At 54.2% G+C, this 22,087-nt stretch overlaps 1 protein-coding gene and 1 long non-coding RNA gene across 2 annotated transcripts in view; both read right to left on the reverse strand.

Annotated features, from left to right (window-relative positions):
* Positions 1 to 9,266: 9,266 nt before the first annotated feature.
* On the reverse strand, positions 9,267 to 13,827 carry LOC110579321. The gene is made up of 2 exons (XR_006540802.1): positions 13,420 to 13,827; positions 9,267 to 12,230 (listed from the first exon to the last, which is right to left on the reverse strand). It is a non-coding gene; the product is annotated as an uncharacterized LOC110579321 (long non-coding RNA).
* Positions 13,828 to 13,916: 89 nt separating this feature from the next.
* Positions 13,917 to 22,087, reverse strand: part of STK35 (serine/threonine kinase 35) — a 38,984-nt gene continuing 30,813 nt past the window's right edge. Inside the window, exon 4 of the mRNA XM_021688919.2 lies at positions 13,917 to 14,038. The gene's annotated coding sequence lies outside the window, so the exon portion shown is untranslated. The remainder of the gene's footprint in view (positions 14,039 to 22,087) is intronic.

The raw sequence follows: 22,087 nt of genomic DNA on the forward strand, positions 1-22,087 counted from the left end.
AAAAAAAGAAATTGTCAACATGCGCCCAAGGGGGTCGTACCACGTTCTATTCCTGCCAGTCAGCGCCCGAGTTCCGGTTCCTGCACATCCTCCCGCAGACTGTCGTGGTCAGTCTAAGGAACTGTAGCCATTCTATTAGGTGTGTAGTGACATCTCGCCGGGGTTTTCCTTTTTAAATTTAAATTTTAAAAAACTTAAAACATTTAACTTCTCTTAGTGACAAGCGATGTTGAGCATCTTTTCACGTGCTATTTGCCCTATGTTTATTTTCGATTGTTACATGTCTATTGAAATCTTTAGCCAGTTTTGTACTGGGTTGTTTTTCTTACTCTTCAGTTTTGAGAGTTCTTTAAATACTCTGGATACAAGCCTTTATTAAATATGTGCTTTGTAAAGATTTTCTCCCGGTCTGTGCTTTGTCTTCGCATTCTCTGAAGTGTCCCTCAAAGTGTGGAATTTTTACATCTCGATGTAATTCAGTTCCTTCACTTGTTCTTTCATGGATTGTGCTTTTGGTGGCATATCTGCTTAACCAAAGACCACAAAGATTTTCTCCTGCGTTTTCTCTAGAAGTTTTATTGTGTTAGGTTTTACCTTCAGGTTTACAAACCGCTTTGAGTTAAATTGTGTATACAAGTGTGAGGCATACATTGAAATTCTTTTTTTCTTCTTTCACATGTGTATCCAGTTATTCCAGCACCTTTTTAAAAAAGAGTTTATTTTTAAGGACTCTCTATCCCCAACATGGGGTTTGAACTCACAACCCCGAGATCAAGAGTCGCACAATGCACTGACTGAGTCAGCCAGGCGCCTCCCAGCACCATTTTTAAAAAGGCGATCTTTCTCCACTGAATTGCTTTCATAACTGTCAAAAATCTGTTGTCCGAACGTGTGTGGGTCTATTTTCGGACTCTGTTCTGTCTTATGATCTATATGTCTATCTTTATGTCACTATCATACTGTTCTGATTACTATAACTTCATAATAATTCTTAAAAGCAGACAGTATTAGCCTTCTAAGTTTGTTTTTTTTCAGCTGTTTTGACCACGTGAGGTCCTTTTTATTTCCATAGGAATTTTAAAATCAGCTTGTCAATTTTTACAGAAAGCCTGCTGGGATTTTGGTTGGGATTGCACTGAACCTATAGATCAGTTTGGGTAGAATTGCCATCTTAATATTGAGTTTTCTCATCCCTGAACAAAGTACAGTTGACTCTCATTATTCACAATAGTATGGTCTATAAAGTCTCTGTGAATGCTGAATTAGCAAATACTGAACTGTTGTTTCCGGGGGAAATACAAGGTTTGGTTCCTAGAGCCTCTAGTCACGTTTTTGTCAACTGATCAATAAACAACTTTGCTTTATATGTGTTTCTGTTTAAAGGGAACTTATGTAATATCTTTGGTTGATTTATTGCCATTGAACTCACAGTCAACAGCGTTATAACTCATGCCTGAATGAAGTTTAACACACACATTTTCTCAGTAAGGCACATCAGAGCCTTAGTACAAGTGTGAAAACCATAGCACTAACTAAATAGATTGCAAACACTTGCTCACTTGCTTATGGTATGTGAGCTGAAACAAGGAGGCAGAGCATCACCTGGTTTGACCTCAGCTGGCAATGTGGGTTGGGCTACTCACAATTTTCTGCTGTTCTGTGCATGTCTGTGAATAACTGCACAGCACTGCCATTATTGATCCGGGGGTTATGGATACATTTCGGCGAGTAGGTGAATTTCCAAGTGTGGAATCTGCAAATAATGAGGACTGACTTCTATCTCTCTGTTCATTTAGGCTTTCCTTAATTTCTCTTAGCAATGCTTTGTAGTGTTTCATAGCTTTTGCCAGATTTATCCCTAAGTAGTTCGGCATTTTTATTTTTTTTTTATTTATTTTATTTTATTTATTTATTATTTTTTTAAAGATTTTATTTATTTATTTGACAGAGAGAGAGAGGGAACACAAGCAGGGGGAGTGGGAGAGGGAGAAGCAGGCTTCCCACAGAGCAGGGAGCCCGATGCGGGGCTCGATCCCAGGACTCTGGGATCATGACCCGAGCCGAAGGCAGACGCCCAACGGCTGAGCCACCCAGGCGCCCCTAGTTCGGCATTTTTAATGATACTGTGGTTTTTTTTTTTTTTTTTCCTGTTTCAATTCTCGATTATTCATTGCTGGCATATAAAGATACAATTGATTGTTGTACTGGAACCTTGCCAAACTCAATTAATTCTGGGAGGTTTTTTGTAGATTCCATTGGATATTCTACATAGATGGTGGTGTCATGTGCTAATCAAGACAGTTAACCTCTTCCTAATCTCATGCCTTATCTTTAATTGTTATTTCTCGCCTATTTGCACTGGCTAGAAACTCCAGTAAATGTTGAATGGTTAAGAGTGGACATCCTTTCTTGTTCCTGACCTAAGAGGGAGAATATTCTGTCTTTTGCCTTTAGGTATGATGTTAGCTGTAGTTTTTCACAAATGTTCTGTGCAAGGAAGGACACCGTGCAAGGGGTTTAGACCTTGTTAGGAAAGGTGTAGTTCAGTCACGGGCAGCAGAGAACTTTGATGCCTAGCCCGGCTGGAGCTGGCCTGGAGTTTCTAGGGGAAGCAATAGGCCACCCTTCAGTGGGTATCTGTTGGGGTCTGCAGGCCTTCAGCCAATGGTCATGGGCAGTGGGAGACAGGGCGCTGGCGGGCAGGGGTCTTCAGACTACCTGGGCTGCACACGGACTTGCGGAGAGAGCGTTATTGTGTCTGTGAGACTCTCCAGGCCACAGGCGACTGTATGCAGGTCATGGAGGGGCTTTGGTTTCAGGAGGGCTGTAGAAAGGTTATCACTGGGCCGAGGCTGCAAGGTCGCAGGGGGATCACACTCTGAGCCCTTGGCAGGGGTAAGAATCCACCGTGGGACACCCCCTCCTCAGTAACTGCCCCGCTCCAGCCCTACGTGCCAAGCTGGAAATTGCAAGAAGCCTTTTCCTTCTGCAATGTCCCCCCAGAGTCCTCTACTGAGGTCTTAAAATTGTGCTCACTTTACAGGAGAAATGCCTAAAGGAATTCTGTTGCTGATCATAGAGTAATAATTGAAGGAGCATTTGGAACTGAGGGGCAATGAATTAGTAACTGACACAGGTGGGCAGAACCCCGATTTCAACCGCTCTCCAAAGCTGGCAGGGGAGGGGTAGGAGGGTTTCAAGAATAGGTAGGGGTGGGGAAGGGGTCAAAGGAACTGTCCGGGGGAAGCGAGCTTGGGTCCCTGAGAGCAGAGGACTGGCTGGGCTCTGGCGTGAGGGCAACTGGCTCAGCTCTGCAGGCATCCACCGCTAATCACCTTTTGTTCCCAGATTACCGCTTATCTGATGACCCAGGAAAATAAAGGACTACTTTTCTGTGCTGGAATCGGTGGCCTCCTTTCCCAGGCCCCATCCACAGACCTGGCTGGGCCGTCTGTCCAGAATCACGGGACACAGATGTCCACAGGCCGCATACTACCAACAGAGCTGGGGCTGGACCCCAAGTCTCCTAGCCTCCCATCCATGTCTGAGCTGGGGTCCTCTGTGTGTCCCACCCCTGACTCCATACCTCCACCTGGAAGTGACATGGAGCTTGGCACACGGTAGGGGCTCAGGAAACATCCCTATGATGAAGGGATGCCGGTAGGTTTAGGGTGTACTTCATCTCGGAGTCTCCAGTGAGCAGCAGAGAACATGCTCAGTGAATGCTCAGCATGGGCAGGAAGAAAGCAGAGTAGGTATCGAGAAGCTTGTGGGTCCACTGGAGAGATCGGAGGGATTTTTTTTTTTCAGTGTTCAAAGCACTTTATTTGTATTAATTCCTTTGACCCGCAGAATAATCCTGTGTTGGTGTTTATCACCATCTCCATCTTAGAGATGAAGACAACAAAGTCCAGAGAGGTTAAGTTAGCTGCCCAGGATCACACAGGAAGTGGCAGGCCTGGGACTCCACCCCAGGCTCCGTATTTCAGACACCACTCTTACTCACCATGAGAACTGCCTCTTCGGCCATCTCCTCTGTACCCCCAGCCCTAGAAGGTGGCGCTCAGTCCGCACTTACTGAAGAGCTGACATACCAGCAGACAATGAACCCAAGCCAACAACTTTCTGCTGGTTGCACCCCGTGGCTGGTGTCCCAGCTCTGAACAAGCCCCCTTAGAGGCCCTCTGGCTAATTTAGTTACTTCTTTTGAACCCAGGCCTGCAGGACTATGATTAATGATGGTAACACCTAACCTTTATTGGAGGGAGCTGGAGGCACGCTCACGGCACAGATGGATGCTTGCCCACCCGATACCCAGACTCCGTCAACCTTAGTAACAGGACCGCTTCCCAGACTCCTTGGCACCACATGTGGCCATACTAAGCTCTAGCCAATGCGATGTAAGCGGAAGGGGGGTGTGGGACTTCAGGGAAGCTTCCATGGAAGGAGGGGGCCAGCTCTCTGCCTCCCTCCCTCCTTGATGTTGTCAGGGCTGGGAAGAACATGCCCGAAGCTCCGGCAGCTACCCTGGACTGGGAAGTGACCCTGAACTTGAGCCACTTGCTGAAGAAGTCAGAAACGAAGACAGGAGATGGGTTCTCCAGTGATCTCCCCACATATGAAGCCCTGGATGGCCCTGGATTGATAGCCTCACACTTCCTTTTTTTTTTTATTAAGATTTTATTTATTTATTTGAGAGAGAGAGGGAGTGCATGAGCAGGGGGAGCGGCAGGGAGAGGGAGAGGGAGAAGCAGACTCCCCGCTGAGCAGAGAGATCGACGAGGGGCTCGATCCCACGACCCCAAGATCATGACCCGAGCAGAAGGCAGACGCTTAACCGACTGAGCCACCCAGGTGCCCCCTCACACTTCTTTTATGGGAGAGAGCTCCAGCTTCTCTCTTGCTTCTGCTGCTGCTATTTGGGGTCTCCCGATCAGGCTATACCGAATCCTCACCGACATGGGTGTGGTTATGATGCCCATTTTTCATTTGAGGAAGCTGAGTCCTAAAGAGGTAGAGCAACTTGAGCCCTGAAGTCTGGCAGTAGGGTTTGCATGCGTACCTACCGAACGGCGGGTGCCCCCCAGCAGAAGGCTAAGTGCTCGGTGTGCTGGGTCAGGGCTCGCTGCAGAGTGGCGGGGCTCTGCCAGACGGGCATCGGGAGTGTCAGGGTTTTGGCAGTGGCCTGGTCTGCTGGCTGGGGGAGCTGCTCCGTGTTCTCACCACATTCGAGTCTGGGCCAGGGCCCTACAGCATTTTGGCAGGGGATCCAGACCGCGGTTATTAAATTCCTCATATTCTGATCTGCCCTCAAGGAACCAGCAGACCAAGCGGAGGCAATTATTGGAGGCTTTTGCAAGAGGGAAGTCATTCCAGCCCCATGTGAAACAGGATGGGGTGGCTACAGTCCCCTGATGGGGAGTTGGGATCTCAGAGCTGCGAAGATGGTCTTGGTTAGCTTCTGAAGCAGGCCCCAAAGCTGTACGTGGTAAAGCAGTCATCCAACCCTCCCGTCTGATTCCAGAATCCACCATACCATGAGGCGCAGAGAGGAGAGATTTTGCCACATCCCACACAGCCAGCAGGAGACCAGCTGGATCTGGATCCAGGTTTCTTAATTCTTGTTCCCATTAGGTTTTCAGACTTCGGGGCCTCTAGGTTCATGAACATACGTCAGACGGTGAATGATGTCCATCTCCCTACCCTGCACTTCCCTCCCACGCACCGGGAGCTGTGGCCAAGAGACCAGCTGGAGATGAGGCAGAAATTCTGGGCCTGGTTCTTGCCCCATCAGTAACATCACCTCTATGGGTCTGACACGTGACATGGCGACACATCCCTGAGCCGGACTCGTCAGTTATGGGCCATGCCGTCCACCATAGGCCCTGCACATGGACACTACGTGGGCTCCCCCCCACCCCTGTGGGCTCCTGAGCAAGTTCCTTCCACGAGGGCTGTGTTCTTACTGATGTAACCTGCTCTCATTCATCTACTTACTAAATACGCATCGAATGTCTACTATGGGCCATGTCAGGCACAGTTTAAGGAGAGGAGAGATTATTTACATATATACACATACTTTTACATGTATTGTATATTTGTATGTTATACAGAAAACTTCCTGCTGGTGATTGTGCTAAAAAGAAAAATAAAGCATGTTAAAGAGATAGTGATGGTGATGAGGTTTCTTTAAGGGGGCCAGGGAAGGTCTCTTGGGTGTGTGAGCAGAGACCTAGATGAAGCAAGAAGTCATGTGCTCTGGGCAGAGGGAACGGCGGCAAGCACAAAGGCCCCGAGATGGAAATGTCATGTGTGCTTCAGGGACAGTAATAGGGGCATGTGGGTGGCTCAGTTGGAAGTGTCTTGACTCTTGATTTTCGCTCAGGTCATGATCTTGGGGTCGTGATTTCGAGCTCTGGGTTGGGCTCTGCACCCAAGGGGGGGGGTCTGCTTGAGATTCTCTCCCTCTCCCTCTGCCCCTCCCTCTCTCCCTCTCTCAAAAAAACCCAAACAGAATGACTGACTGAATGAATGAATGAACAAAAAAAGGACAGCAATAAGGCCCAGCGGGCCAGAGGGTAGAGCCTGGGGGCGCTGGGTAGCAAGCAGGTCTGAGGAGTAAGCGTGGGGAGAGGGGGAAGGAGGAGAAGTGCCTTCTACAGGCCAAGGAGAGGGTCTGGGTAATAGTCCACGTGCAATGGAGACGGACAGATGGTCTTGCACCTTGGCCTGCTCTGTGGTGTGGGGGCTGGATTGAGGGCTAGGTCTCAAACGCCATCGACCCTCCTTTGGCTCCTCAGGATGGGACGTGGTGAGGCAAACACCTCCCAGAAACCAGGGAGGCGCTGCGACGCTTCAAGTGGAGAGGCCAGCAACAGGCAAGAGAGGGTGCTGCGCCCGCTGCGGGCCATTTGTCTGGGCGCTGCAGGCTCTGGGGCCCCAGCAGGGACGAGCGGACGCCTAGATCCCTCCCTCCCAGGGCCTGGATGACACATCCCCCTGCTTAGTGTGGTGTGGCCCTCAGTAGACCCCGTGTTACGGTGACCTGTTCCTCATCACCCACGCCAAACCCAACACACTGGGAGCCCCCCTAGAGCCTCATTTCTGAGTCCTGTCCTAGTTAGCCCGGGTGCCTAGGACACAGGGACAAGGAAATGCCCTGAGGAGTGCCCGCCATGTCGTCTGCACGACCAACCTTTAGTCCTGACAACCACCCTATTTTATAGATGAGAAAATGAAGTCAGCGAGGCGATCTGCCTCAGCGTCCAGGGAGCTGGTGTGAAGCAGAGTCAGTCTGCATTCTTTGGACTCTGCGAGGTACCTACTACTTGCTGGATCCGTGATTGCATCTGGGTCTCAAGTACCCGTTTGCTCTTCTCCCCTCATCTGCCATTAGTAAGTAGTACGATGGTGTCGACGTCTATGACCCGCACTGGGAGGACAATAAAAAAGGACAGTAGCAAGTGTCGGCAAGGACGTGGAGAAAGGAGAACCCTCGCACCCCGTTGGTGGGAATGTAAAATGGTGCAGTGTCTTTGGAAAACAATTTGGCGGTTCCTCAACGACTGTACAGTTACCATAGGACCCAGCAATTCTGTGAGGCATGTTATGTGCCCAGGGGATCAGAGATAGAGGTCTGTGCAGAAACTCGCACCCAAATGTCCACAGCGGCGTTACTTCTAAGAGCCCCCAAACGGAAAACAGTGTCCACTGACCGTGAACAAATACAGGGGACGCGGTATTTCCACACAATGGAATACAATTCAACAATCAACAGGGACAAAGCGCTGACACACGCGAGGACATGGATGGGCCTTGAAAACACTGTGCAGTGACAGGAGCCAGACACCGAAGGCCACAGAGTGTGTGATTCCATTTACACGGAATGCCCAGAATAGGCAGATCCATCGACAAAAGGTAGATTAGCCGTTGCCTCGGGCTGGGAGTGCGCTTTGGGGAGGGGATAAGTGATTGCTAACGGGTGTGATTTCTTTTCTGGGGCGGTAAGAATGTTCTGGAATCGGACGGTGCGACGGTTGCACAACTCTGAACGTATGAAAAAAAACACTGACTTGTACACACTTCAAAAGGGTGAATGATCTCAGCCAAGTTATTAAAGCGAACCTGTGGGTCGTCCTTACCCAAGCCCCAGGCTAAGCACAGAAGGATCCTTTGCAAGAAGCCTTGTCCCCAGACACCAAAGCCTGGGCTTGGAATGTGGCGTGCTCACTCTCAGACCGGCAGGAAGGCGGACTTATCTGTTCCTCGGGCACACATTCCAGCGGCCTGACTCGGCCTCCAGCAGTTTTAGGATTCCTGTGTCTACAAGGTCCGATTCCGAAAAGCCTGAGCCGTGGGCCTCCGGTCAAACACCGGCCCTTCCAGAGCGAGCAGCTTTCCCGAGGCTGTGCAGGCCCGGAAGTCCAGGCTCAGCCGCCAGCAGATGCCGGGATCATCCCAAACCTGGCTCTCTGGGAAAAGGGAACTATAGGAGCCTTGGTTGAAGGCCTACTAAGTGCTGGGCCCAACACGAGGTTCCTATTTAGCCTCAACCACTGCCATTTTGCTTGAGGAAAGGGATGCGCAGCGAGACTAAGTGCCCTGTCCCCGGCGACAGGTGGCAGAAGTTCTTGTTCTTCCCAGTGCACCGAGCACCCAGCCGGCACCCCGCGGGACTCTGGGCCCTAGTTTTCTTACCCCTTGGTAGAGGGGTACACACCACACCTACCATGCGGGCCAGTAGCACCTGGCTTGTAGTAAGTGCTCATTGCTCATGGGACATGGAACGGCTGCTGTTGGCCAGGCCAGCCACCACGGCCCGGCTCAGTCTCTGCTCTCGGGACATGGGTGTTAGCCCCTCAGCGCAGAGCCGTTCTGTCCTGCTCCTCTCGGAGCCCACCGACCCCCTGGCACATCCCTGTCCCCTTCCCCCTACCGCTGTGGTTCGGAGACAGAGCTCTCTTATCTCTCTGTTGAAACTCCCGAGGGCAGAACTTGCAGAAGCGGAGCTGGGCCTGGAAGGGCCTTTGACCGCCTGGTTGCAGCCCCTGGAACCCCTGTGATGGGCCGGCCAGGCTAGGTGTGGATTCCCGTGCCCCAAGGACAGGCAGGTTCCTCCTCCTGAGGGCCTGCTCCCCGGGTGGGGCTGGAAGGCTGGTCGAAGGCCACCAGGCAGCTCACCCACCAGGACCTGGGACCTGGGACCTGTGGTGCCGCCTGGCTCCTCCCTCCCCCAAACGGGGGCCAACAAAACCACGAAGCACTCGTTTTCAAATCACATATGGCTTCTTTGACCCCATCAAATAACTTTATTCACACAAACGTCCCTTAATTTACAAAGCCTCAGTCATTCATACACATTAGGGGGATCCACAGTGTTCAAGGAACTTAAATATAATGTATCATACCAACCCAAGTAAACCAAGTACAAAAAATATTCATATAAAGTTGTTCACACGTAGGTCCTAGATTACCAGCTTCTGTGCAAAAAAAGAAAATAAAGAAAAATAGATTAACTAGTATCTGAAGCTAACTTTGTGCCTGGGTTACTCGGTGCCTCCCTCACATCCAAGTCGTCCCCACCTGCATGTTAAATCGTGGCCTCATACTCCCCGGCTGTGATGGAGGAGGCCCCCTGGGGCACATAAAGAGTTCTTTACAACGTTCCTGAACAAACTCCCTTCCTTTCATGTGGCCCCTCCTGGGAAAAGATGTGGGGGCCTCTGGGTAACCAGTGGGAGTGGCTTCACCTCTCGATGGTGACCTTGGAAGCTTACATTCGCCAGCCCTCCTGTCCCACCTCCTCGCTTTCCCTCTGAGGGCATCTCTCTGGACAGGAGTCCCTGACCTCCGAGCCTGGCAGGCAGGATCAGAGATGGGCCTGGCGTCCCGGAGGCCGTGCCTCGGCCCAGTGTGGGAGGACGGCCAAGGTGCCATCTCCGGGCCTTAGCCCCAGGCTTGGCTGTTGTCAGGCTGTCAGTTCCTAGGTGACTCCAGTAGCGCTGTGGTCTGGGGGCCACCACGCAGGCCAAGGGAGGGGAAGGGAGTCAGGGGGGAGCAATAACCCAGGAGCCACTGGTGCCCCCAGATGGGTGTGTACGGGGGGGGGGGGCACAAGGAGGATCAGAGGGGACAGGCGCACTTGGTGGGCAGAGCCAGGAGCCCAGGCAGCATGGAGCAAGGTGAGGGCAGAGAGTTAGGGGTCCCCTTCTTAGGGGGTGGAGGCCCAACTCCTGCTGTTCCAAGTTTCCAAAAGATACTCTGAGGCTGAAACCCAGACAGCCGTCCTACAAAGATCTGTCTTCTGAAAAGGTAAACTGCAACAGCATAAATAGAACATTCCTACAATGCCGGCTCTTTACCTTTTCTCAGAAAAAAGACTCAGGCAAAAATAATCTTATTGCTCCAAACACTGGTTTTCTAGGAAACAGCTGATATGTCAAGGAGCAGAGAACTTGGGAGGAAGGGAATGGTGGAGGTGGGGAATGTCCAGGGGCAAGAAGGCTGCGAAGGTGGTGTGAGTGGTCTTAGCACCGCGGGGTCAGGGAGCAGAGGGGGTGCAGGGCGCGCGCCCCTGCGGGCTCAGCCTTCATTCGCTCTGGGACCCCCCACTGGCAGTGCCCGAAAGGAGGCCAGGCCCCATCAGGAGTCAGATCTCTGCCAGTGTTGGGCTCGTTTCTCCTCTAGCTGTAAACAGGGTATTTCTTAAGTAAACATTGAATACACTCCCTCAGAAAGGCAGCCAATCGGGGGCAAACCACGTCTGGGTGGGAGGAAAGAAGTCCCACTCTCCTGTCCCAATGCTTCTGGGATGAAAGGGGGCTAAGGCCTGCGCCTTTCGTCCCCGGTGCCCAGAAAGGGGTCAAACGGAGCCAGTCCTGAACGGACAGACTGCAGCATCCTCCTGGCTAGAGGTAAGAGGCAGGGGGCCTGCTGGGTAGTGAGAGGCAGAGAGCATCCACCTGGTGGAAACATGGTTGTTCTGTCCTCGGCTATAGCTGCGCTTAGTGTCCCGGTGGTGGCGGGAGCCCTGGGCCTGGCTTCCCTCATGGCTCTCTGTGGGCGGGAGCGAGAGGTTAAGTGACAGACAGACATAGGGAGAAGGATGCCACGGACTTCCAGCGGAGCCAGCAGGTCTGGTCAAGCGAGGGCAGTGGAATAAGGCACTATGATCTGTCTTGCTGAGTCCTCTCGCTGGGGGGGATACTGAGCTCAAGACCCAGAGGTCTCAGGCCCAGAACCTCCCCGCTGCGGGCTAACCGTTTCACAGATCCAAGGAGAAGAGAGTGACTGCTATTTCAAGGTTTGGAACTCCTAGAACTTGCACAGGCCTTACGAACGTGGTGGCGCTGAGATGAGGTGGCACAGGGCTGCCGCCAGGCCCCAACTGCAGGCGGAGAGGATGAAGAGGTGGAAGAAGAGGCAGCAGGCTGACCCACAGCGAGAACAGGGGGAAGGTGGCTGAGAAGCGGATGGGAGCTACCTGGGTCCAACCGAGGCTAGTCCACTGGCTGTGGGCCGAGCCGGCGCTCACTTGGGGTTGACGTCCACCTGGCTGGCTGGGCACCCGGGGTGGACAAAGTGGGGGGGCGGGGGTGGAGGGAGCAAGAGGGAGAGACAGGCACTTGGGGCTAACGAGCTGGCCATCGTGAGCCTGGGAAGGAGGACCTGCCACCAAGCAAGGGTAGCTGAGGACTGCAAGATAAGTGCTGGCCCTCCCAGGCTGCCTGCCTTGCCCAAAAGGCAGAGACATCCTGTGACCTACGGGGGCTACATTGATGCCAAGAGAAATAATGAAGGGGGACCGCTGCAGCTCCGAGACCTGATCCAGATGGAGGTTAGAGACCGGGGGAGGGCCGAGGTGAAGTTGAAGCAAAGGGCCTCAGGTTAGGCCTGAGCCTTGACCAAGAACCTGAGGGCGGGGGCTGCAGCCAGGGAACGTGGGGTGAGAACCAGTCCCCTAGTTCTCACCATCAGCTGCCCCCAAGGGGAGGGGAGGGGAGGGGAGGCAGAGAAGGAGGGTGCGCTGCAGTCAGGGACACTGTGCTCCCCACCCTCCCGGGGGCGGCTCAGGGTGCACTCCGGTGGCCTGAGAAGCCAGAGAGGAGATGGGGCGGGTGGGCATGAAGGATTTCACAAGGAAGGGAAGGGCACGGCTCCCACCTGCAGCCCTGCTCACCACGGCCAACCGTCTGCCCAGGAAGCAGCAGCAGCCTTGGTATTTGAGGGCCCTGAGAAAAGGCGAGAAAATGCCAGCAAACGTGTGGTGAGTTTGCAAGTTTGGGCTGGTGTCGCGTTGGTCTCTCCCAAATGCCCAGGGCCAAAGGACGGCCACTGGGGGGGGGGAGGGAGGAGGAGAGCCCCCCCTTGGTCACACACCAACCTGAATGCCCTCCACCTACCTCCCCTATCGATCCTATGCTGGTTTCGAGAAAATAAGAAACAAAAGAATTTCTTTCCCTTTCCCCCAAGACCCCGTCCTGCTTGGTCGTAATGGGGGGAAGCCTTTGGAGCAGCCCCAGCAACTTGTGGGTGAGAGGGACGACACGGGGCCAGCCACCTGCCCCTGTGCCCAGGGAGGTGGGGGGGGTGGGGAGGCAAACCCTCAGGTTCAGAAGCCCGAGGCGAGGGAGCTGCCCGCGTGCTGGCAGAGAGCGTGGGATGGCCACACAGACCATGGTCTGCACAGACGCTGGTGCTGAGGTCAACAGGGTCACACGGGGCAAACTTTAAGGTGGTAGGCCACACATGGGCACCTGACAGCTGTGGGGGCTCGGGGGGGGGGGGTCTAGCCTGTCCCCTCCCTGCTCTTGGTGGGTCCATTCTTTTCCCACCAGACACGTGTACGCGGAGGGAGGGCACCTAACAGTTAAGTTCCTGGGGGTGAGGGAGATGGCGCTTGACGCTGTCGCCGGCTGGGACACCATGGGCCCACGTGCAGGGCATGCCCTTCACTGCGAGGAGGTGACAGTGGCAGCCAGTTTCAGGACACCCTGTTCTTAGGGCCAGGTCACAGTCGGATTGCAGGGACTCAGGTCGTCTCTGACAACAGGGATGCGTGGTGGGCACATGTGGGAAGGAGATGATCCAGGAGGCAGGAGGTGACGGGAGCTAACCTCACAGGAGTGACAGATGCCCGCCGAAGACCCGGCCGTGTCCCAGGCAGAGGTTTGGCACGACAGTTGTTTTTCCTGGGGAGGGGGGTCTTCCTCTGGGAGGGAGACCACTAACAGAAAGGTAGGCTTGTATAGCTGGGCTGGGCTGGTGCTCGACCGCCGGCAAGTGGGGGATATCACCTCTGTCTGCACCCCCACACCCCGCCCAGCGCTCCGGGTTCTAAAGGGCAGAAGAGAGAATGGCCTCCCACCACTGTGAGTCCTGGAGTGGCCCAGGGCTTCCGGCAGCTGAGAGAGAACAAACCCGCAGTTGAGACTTTCTTTCTTGAGTTCTCCGGGCCAAACCCTGTCTTCCTCTTCCAGGTCCTTCTTCACCTCTGACCATTTCTAAGGCCCGAGGGAGGCCCGCGGAGTCCGGCAGCGCCTGTGTCTGTGGGGGGAGGTGGCCCACAGGCTGCCTTCTGTCTTCATGCCCCCCAGGCCGGGACCCACCCTGGCTCTCCGCAGAGAGGCAGGCCTTCTCTGGGGAAGTGAGGTGCTCTAAGCAGAACTGAAGGATGGGTAAAACAAAGAAGACAGAGGGAAAATAAAGGAACGAAACAAAATAGCTCCCTAACCCCTTACAAAAATTAAAAACGACATTTATACATATGCTTTTGTCCATGTTGTTTCTCCACAGCATAGTTTCCTGCTCTTCTGAAGTCTTAATCGTTTAAATTAAAAAAGGAAGAAAAAAAAAAAAAGACAAAAAATAAAATAAGATTTAAAAAAAATTAAGCGAAACTAAAAGGAGGGGGGAAAACCCAAACAAAAGCTTCACATTGCCGGAGATCCAGCTGTCGGGAGATCACCAACCGACCAAGCCACCACCTCGGTGGGCCTCTGTGGGAGACACGATGAGACTGTGGGTCCCGAGGATCAACCTGGAAGACAGAAGACAGAAGGCCGGGGATGAGCGGACACTGGGCCGGTGGGCTCGGGGTACCTCCAGGCTCCGGATGCCCCACTCGGGGCCAGCACTCAACCCTGAGGACCTCAGGAGCTGTGACGTGCTGAGGGCCAGAGAGGTTTCTGAATACCTCACAGGGAGTGAATCTAGCTTCGCTACAACCACCCTGCCGTAGACACAGCACACTATTCTCCTTTTTCACAGAGGGAAACTGAGGCACTGTTAATAAAGACACATGACTAACATCACACTGATGGCGCAGCCAACCCTGGCTGGAAACGCAGGCTTGCTGGCTGCAGCTGCCAATCCCATCATGACCCCCATCCCTGTGCTATTAGGACAAGATGCCGCAGGACCCTAGCCATCGGTCCCTCCAGACCCTGGCCCACGTCCCTCCTCGCCTTCTCTAACTGTGCTGTACGGAAGTTTCGCGCTCACGCTCTCGGGTTTATTCTGTGTCACAGACAAGTGCGGCTCAGCCCCCTGAGAACCTCAGTTAGCCAAAGCTCTCAGGTCTCAAGAGAGGCCAGAACCCCACAGCCAGGGGCTGGGGTGACTCAGGGCCAGGGTTAAGAATGAGGTTCTGCCACTTGACCACGGGCAAATTCAAGCCCTCTACTCCTTGGTCTCATCACTTGCACCACATCACAGGTTATTATGAGGACCAAATGAACTAATGCATCTAACCTGAGACAGCGCCTGGCCCTATTATGATTAGCTATTGCTTGGGAATTGCCTTGGTGCCAGGCCTTGGGAACAGGACCAGCCATCGGCCTTTCAGGGACCCATTTTAGTGGAGGCCTGGAACACAAGAGCCTACAGCGATCAGCCTTGAGCCAGCACCTGCCTCCAGCCCGATCAGCTGAGCAGGGCCCCATCCTAGGCAGCAATGCTCCTCCATCTGCACGGCCCAGGGACTCATCCTGGGGTTTCGGAGTGCCTGCTCTCAACCTGAATGACGGGTCTTTCATGGCATGCTTGAAATCCCTCCAAATCCACCCCCACCCCCAGGGCTTTATTCTTGTGTAAGCTCCGTGTAGCCTGAGGAGCCGTGCCCTCCCCACCATCACTTGCTGCCTGTGCAGCCTGACCACCCGGGCCTGTCGTCCTCAGGTCCCAGGGAGACAGACCCCTGGCTGGTCCTCACGGGAGGCAGTGGGGTCTGGCAATATGAGACAGCCTGTCTCCTCCTGTGAGAAATGGTGGACTCTTCTTTGAGGTCTGACTGGAGTAATGACTGTAGAGCACCTGGCCCCCAGCAGGAACTGACTGACTCCATGAGCCCACCCTGTCCTCGTCCCCAGCCAGCAACGATGAATGTGTTCGATTTGGACAGGATGCAGTCTGCAGCCACTGGACCACCCAAACTGCTCGCTCCTAGCTGGGCGAGTGGGGCATGGAAGGGATGCACACCCTGCTGGAGACGTGTACCAGCGCCTTCCGGAGAACAATCTGGCCCTGTGTTTTCAGAGCCTCAGGTGTGTGCAGACCTCTAGACCCTAAGGTTCCACTTCCGGAAACCCAGCTTGACTGGTCATCTTATATATGAAAAGGACTTTATGAATACAGATGCTCGTTGAAGTATGATCTATATTACGAGGCAACAACCCACAAATCCAAAAAGAGAAGATTTAAGCAAATGATCCAACTTACTCAGTGATGTAGTACAGGGAAAATGAGAAGGCAGGTTATGGCAGAAGCACTTCCCGGGGTTAAGGAGAAATAAGCAGCCTACGATGTACCGCGGCATATGGTATGAGCAGAACCATGTAACAAACAAAAACCTCCACGTATAGGAAATCTGTCAAGAGTACATGAAAATGTTGTACTTGTCGTGGGTGCATTTTCTCCTTCCCCTGCTTACTACTGAGGACACATCACGTTGTCATGCTTTACTTTGTAATGGGAAAACCAGCGTACTCTAAGGGACAAGAAAAGCTGGCAGCCCCAAAGAAAGGTCCCTGGAGGAGCAGTCCAAGAGACCAGACCCAGGCTCTTTTCTGGGCTCTTCCACACACATAGTGGACAGCGGAGAATTTTCCACAAGCTGTCAGGTGAGGTTAGACTGGCAGTTTCTTCCTCCAGCGCAAGGCGAGGAAGGGGCGCCCAGTGTCTGCGTATGGGGAGTAGAGTGGGGGTGAATTATAAAGGTGCTGGAAAAGTATTTGATCTGGAAGAAAATACTGGCTTTCTCAGCCTCAACCTTTTCCTCTGCTACTTCTGTTTCCCTGCCTGTGAAGTCCGCTCCATCAACAACAAAAAAATGTATTGGTGGGTTTAGTATCTCAGTTTCTGACTTGGCAAAATAAAATCACCAGAAGCACATCCTGGGATGACCCAGAAGCCATCTCAAACTCTGGCTTTACTCAGCATGTCTACAACCTTCTCCCTGTGCTTTCAAGACAAAGCAGAGCAACCAGCAGCCAGGGGGAGGGAGGGCTGGGGGTGGGAACCTCACCATCCGAGACACTCCAAGTCCTTGTGAAACAGGACAAGAAAAGCCCAGGAAACTGTAGGCTAATGTGTGATCTGCTTAGCTCATCTCCGGGACCAGTTATGACCTTTTCGACACTGCTTTCCTCCCTCCCTTGGCAGGACCCAAGCTGAGGATACCCTGCTCAAAGGGATGCCCATCAGCAGGAAGGTGGCCCACGGCAGCAGAAAAGCAGCGGTCAAGGAGGCCGAGATTCAGAAGCCAGAAGTCCCTTTTTACATAATAAACTAGCAGAACAGAGTGTGTCCGCAGAAGGTCAAGCCAACAGCACAGCTCTCTGCAAGAGCTCCCAAGACACCACTGTGTAATGACCGCTGTAATCACTGGGTCCCCTGCCAGGAAGCCAGGCTGACATTTCCCATAGGCTCCTCCACCCTCCCCCGGCTTTGGCACTGGGTCCCCTCCTCCCAGGAGGATGCCTCAGGATTGCCTACAGGTCTGGGTCTGCTTCTCTCTTGGGGGCAGGGACAAGGAAAGTAAGAGGGCTCTCTTTCAGGGAGAGGACCTCGGCTTCGGGTTCCTCTCCCGCCTCCCATTACAGAAGGCGCATCTGCCCTGGGGGACCAATGGTGGCAGGTGCACGGGGAGCCAGGCTCCGCAGCTATGAGCAGGAATGGCTCGGAGCCCCTGGTTCTGGGTTAGATCGACAGCAGACCCTCCCAGGCACCTGCTGGGGCGGGAAATGGTGTAAGGGCCCAGCCCAGGGGTAGGGGCTGGGAGCCTCCGACTTCATCCTAGCAGATGTCACACCCCGGCTCCCTGGCTGCCCAGTGACCAGCCTGGACCAGGGCCTGCCTCGTCGCTTTCCAGTGGAATGCGTACCTCTGACCACAGAGCCCTGTGCGGAGGGCCGAGTCAGGCCGCTGAGCGCAATGACAAGTGGTGTGTGATTAACCGTCACATTCGCCTTCCTGATCGTCTCATTTGGTGAGGCTGACCGCCCCATTTTAACAAGGGGACGGGCAGAGAGAGACGGAGCGGCTCGGCCCACACCACAGCGCTGCTGAGCACTGCCCGCAGTACCCTCAGCGCCGCCGGCTGGGGGTGCCGCCGCCGCCAGCATCTGCCGCCGGTCCCGAGGGGGAGAGGGGCCAGTGATCTGGGAAGGCGTGTTGGCAAATCCTTCCCCTTCTTTCAGCTCTCGGACAAAGCTCCCTCAGCACGTCCGACCTTCCTTCTCTGTAATCGTCATCACAGCAATCGCTCACCCAGCATCGAACGTTCCAAGGGCTTTGTAGGGAACCACCCATTAAGGCAACTTTCAGCTCTTCCCCGCTGCTTCCCCCTCACTGTGTCCCCACACGGAGCCGGCGTGTTACAGCTACGGCCTCATCTCGCCCCTCCAACCCTATGAGGTAGGCACTAGGTCGCCCAGTTCCAGAGAAGCTCAGAGAAAAGGGCTGCACGGCCAAAGGGTGGGCGAGAGAAGGGTCTGGGCCTGGGTTAGTCTCACTCCACAGCTCCTGCTTTCCACATCGAACTGTCCCGGGAAATCCCTTCCTGGAGAGACAAGAGCTTAAGTGGAGTTTAAAACCCACTTAATCCCTTCATTTATAAACACATTCGTTCAGAAAAGGGTTCAGGGAGAGCTTGGCTTAAGTACCTCTGCACAAGGCTGGTGTCTAGAGCACATCGGAGGATGTGGAGCCATCGGGCAGGGAGCAGCCTTCTAGCAAGTTCCTCTGCCAGCTAAGCAGTTGTCTGCCTGATCAAGGAGATGGGGGAACCAGAGTGCTCCCATGAACGCCACCAGCACTTTGGAGAAGGGAAGTAGGGGAAGGGGCGGGGAGTGAGGACGAAGGGGCGGGATGGACGGGCCCCCCCGTCCACCTCCTCCCAGCCCCCCAGCCTGCAGACACGGAACATCTCGGGGAAGAGAAGTCTATCCTTTACTCTCCAAGTGCGGCCCTCCTACTTTGTTGATGTCAAAATGTCATTTTGAGACGAAACTAAATGGGAATGGTTTGTGGTCCCCCGTCTCCTACTCAGCCTCCTTCTTTCAAACTGTACCATCCTTCCAAATGTGTCAGTCTGGCAGCTGCAGGGTGTGAGAATCTCCCGGGAGCCGCCATGACGCTTCAGTTGAGCATCTTCACTCAAGCGCTCTATTGGGGAAACAGCACAAGGCTGTGGTGGACAGTCCTGGATTCAAATTCCACCTCTGCCACTTACCGGCCGCTTATAGCAGCTAAGCCTCCTTTTCCTTGCTAGCAAGTGGGGATGCTGCTCTTTACCCTTTTAGGGGCTGCTGTGAGGATTCAAGTAAGCTGCCTACCCCAGCACCTGGTACCGAGCGGGACACTCTGTACGATCGATCACATTGTTCACCGTGTTACTGGTCACTCTGGTTCTCAGACCGAACTGTACAACGTATCTAGAGATGAGGCTTAATTCAGGAACTTTCTGTCCTTATCTGCAGTATGGACATGTAGGGTGAAGGCGGGGCGGGGGGGAGCTCTCCCAATACGCCCTCTGGAAGGCAGCCTCTGCCACACCATTGCTGTAATGCCTCAAGGACAGCCAGATGGTGGCAAAGGTATCCTCAGCCCCTGTCAACCTGCTCAGGCCTAAGGATGGATTTTTAAAGCCCACGAGCCCCGAAATCTGAAATACCACTTAGCTGTCTCCAAGGATCTATTTTCCGTGATACTGTACGAGAATGTCATAGCTACCCCGTGGAAAGGATGGGCCAGTACCCCAGGTGACCACTGGCACGTGTCAGGAGGGCTCCCATACCAGGTTTCAGGGTGACACAGAGCACCTGAGCTCATGCTACCTGCTGTGAAGGTAAGAAGCAACCGTAAGCATATGTGATGCATATACTCTCGACACTCAGCAAAATGCGAAAAGTTCAATGACTCGTAAATGCTTAACTGGGATTCAAACCTCAAGTCCAGTGTTCTCCATCCCTCTCATCTATTCAACAGAAAAGGAAGTCATTGGGTTGGCATGCTCATAGACTAAAGCACAATATAAACTCAAATGGTGGTATTCCTAGGTGCCAAGAACTCACTCTTAAAGTGAGTCCTCCCTGCACTCCTGCGTGGAGGTATTATTCCTGTAGTTAAGGCTACCTTTGACATGCCAGTCAGCGTTCAAGGCTTCGAAAGCGATGCTTCCTTTGCCCAAACAAAGGGGCATGGAGGAATGATCTCCATTTTACAGATGGGCAAACCAAGGCTCAGGTATTCATTGTCTGCGTATCACACTGTGGAGGCACAGGGGCTAGGCGATGTCAGGGTCACAGAGGGCAGGCCTCTCCTAAGCAGAATCAGTCTTCCTCGCTTGCTTAATATACCAAAGCAGCTGGCTTTTCATACGCAGATACCGATCAGCCAGGCCCGGGGTTCAGCGGCCCCAGTACTACTGTCTGTCCCCATCTGCCAGGGAGCCAAGCTTTCTGATACACCATTTATCGAAGGCTCTACTAGCCCCAGGGGCTCAGACAGGGGCAAAGCTAGGGACCACGGTGCCACAAGAGCGCCCGGGTCTGCAGAAGGGAAAAGGGCACAGGAGTCCGAGCAGAGCACACCCAACAGGGGCTCCGCAGCAGCCACGATGCTCTCAAAGGCCAGGGGTGCCATTCACGACGGTCTCTGAGCCCTGACCAGGAGGCCAAGAGAAGGCAGGAGTTTGGGAGCAGGTCCCGAATGCGGGGAGAACGTCATTCACGGAGTATCAGGTTACGGGGCGGCGGAGAGCTACTGCTCTGTCAAGGGCCTGGGTCTCGAGGTAGGAGATCTAAAACCGATACCCCAGCTCTCCTCCCCGTTACTAGTCGAGGCCCCTGAGCCTCAGCTGTCTCAGCTGACAAGGTGGCCATGTCTGCCGTGCGGGGTGTGACGTCCAGCGACGGTATCCGTACGGGGCACGCTGAGGTATACAGGAAACGATTAGCATGCGGTGACGGCAGCTTTCGATCACACCCCAACCCTAAACCTCACCACCTCCCTGGCTGGCCCAGGCAAAAATTCCAGACCAGATGACTTGGCATCAAGCCAGCCTCCTTCTGCTTTGGGCCTCAGCAAGCGCTGGTGTGGTTGTCACCTGCCCTGCCCCTCACCCTTCCAGAACCCCCTCCACGGGCCTTCTCCCAGGGGCCCCAGCCCCCGCGCCCCAGCGAGCAGACCCCCACGAGCCATGCCGTGTGCCCCCCCCCCAAGCCCAACTGCCTGAAGGACAGGACATCCTGGGCTTCTCTTGAGCCTCTCAGGGCGCCAAGCCCACAAGTCAAATACTGGCTGATGGACGGGACCCGGGAGCTAGCACGTGGCAATAAAAGAATTAATTTACGAACTTCACGGAATCATTCAGCATGACAGGATCTTAACACAAAAATCTGGTTGTAACATCCCTGCCTATAGCTGAGTTCGCACTGAACAACGCAATGCCAGGTGGAGAGAGAGATGCTCACCCTCACCTCAGAAAACCGGGCTGCCTGTCCAAGCCGGGAGGTCATCCGGGCTCATTTCCTACCGGGCTACACCGTGCTGTCCCCCTCCCCCCCCCACACCTGCAGAGCTAGGTGGGGGACAGGAGGCACACGGGGACGGGGACGAAGGGCTTCCCGGACACGACACGGCCGACCCGCTACAGAACCAGGCAGCTCTGGGGCCAACGCCCGCTCTCTGGCCCTCCTTCCCTCGCCGCCTTTCAAAGGGCAAGAAAATAAGGCCTTCTGTTCAATCTGGAGAGGGAAGCCTGAAATCCAGGGGTGGCCAGCGGGAGCCAGTCTGGCTTCAGTGGGCCACCCCCCCCACCCCTGCTCCGGGAAAGCCAGCCACAGGAAGATGCAAATGAGAACAGTGGCCTCGTGACCAGAAGCCTTGGCTCTGGCTTCGCCTCTGTGGTCTTCCCCAGATCTTCAAGACCCACGCGGCCTCCCTCCAGGACCGACCCCCAAAAAACCTCTGATGCCCAACACTGCTCCGTAGCGGGCCAACAGCTAGAGAGGCGGTGGTGGCCTTCCTGCCAGGGCGGACTCCGCACCCCACATTCGAAGCCCACTGGTCGTGGAAATCGGAGGTGGAGGTGGGGGTGAGGGCTGCAGCAGGGTAGGCCCCCCCCGCCCCGAGAAACTGAACACCAGCTCTCGAGCAGCCAGGCACCCACCCTTCGCCCACTTCTGCGTGTCTGGAGGAGGCCGCCCCATGCATTCTGAAAGGCAGACTGTCGCCCAGGCTGGAACAGCAGATGGCAACCAGAGGAACCTAGCCCCTACTAAGAGACACTGAAGTAAACTGCAGGAAAATGATGAAGGACCCCGCCTGGTGGTGGGGACCCTGGTTTCCAGTCTCATCTAGCTCTCTCCCTGCGCCACTGAGGGGCGCTTGGGACCAGGGCAGGGGTTCTCCATCTGGGGTCCTTCGAACTCCAAGGATGCATAGGGCCTGCAAGAGCCCGGAAGGCATATGAAGTATACCACAGGGTGCATCAGTCGTGTGCCTTTTTCTGGAGGGACAGCCCTGACACTCAGCTTCTGAGGAATCTAAGAACCACGAGCACCTCGGCAGGCTCTTATCTATCAAG

Source organism: Neomonachus schauinslandi, chromosome 10, assembly GCF_002201575.2.
Source record: "Neomonachus schauinslandi chromosome 10, ASM220157v2, whole genome shotgun sequence".
Taxonomy (NCBI): domain Eukaryota; kingdom Metazoa; phylum Chordata; class Mammalia; order Carnivora; family Phocidae; genus Neomonachus; species Neomonachus schauinslandi.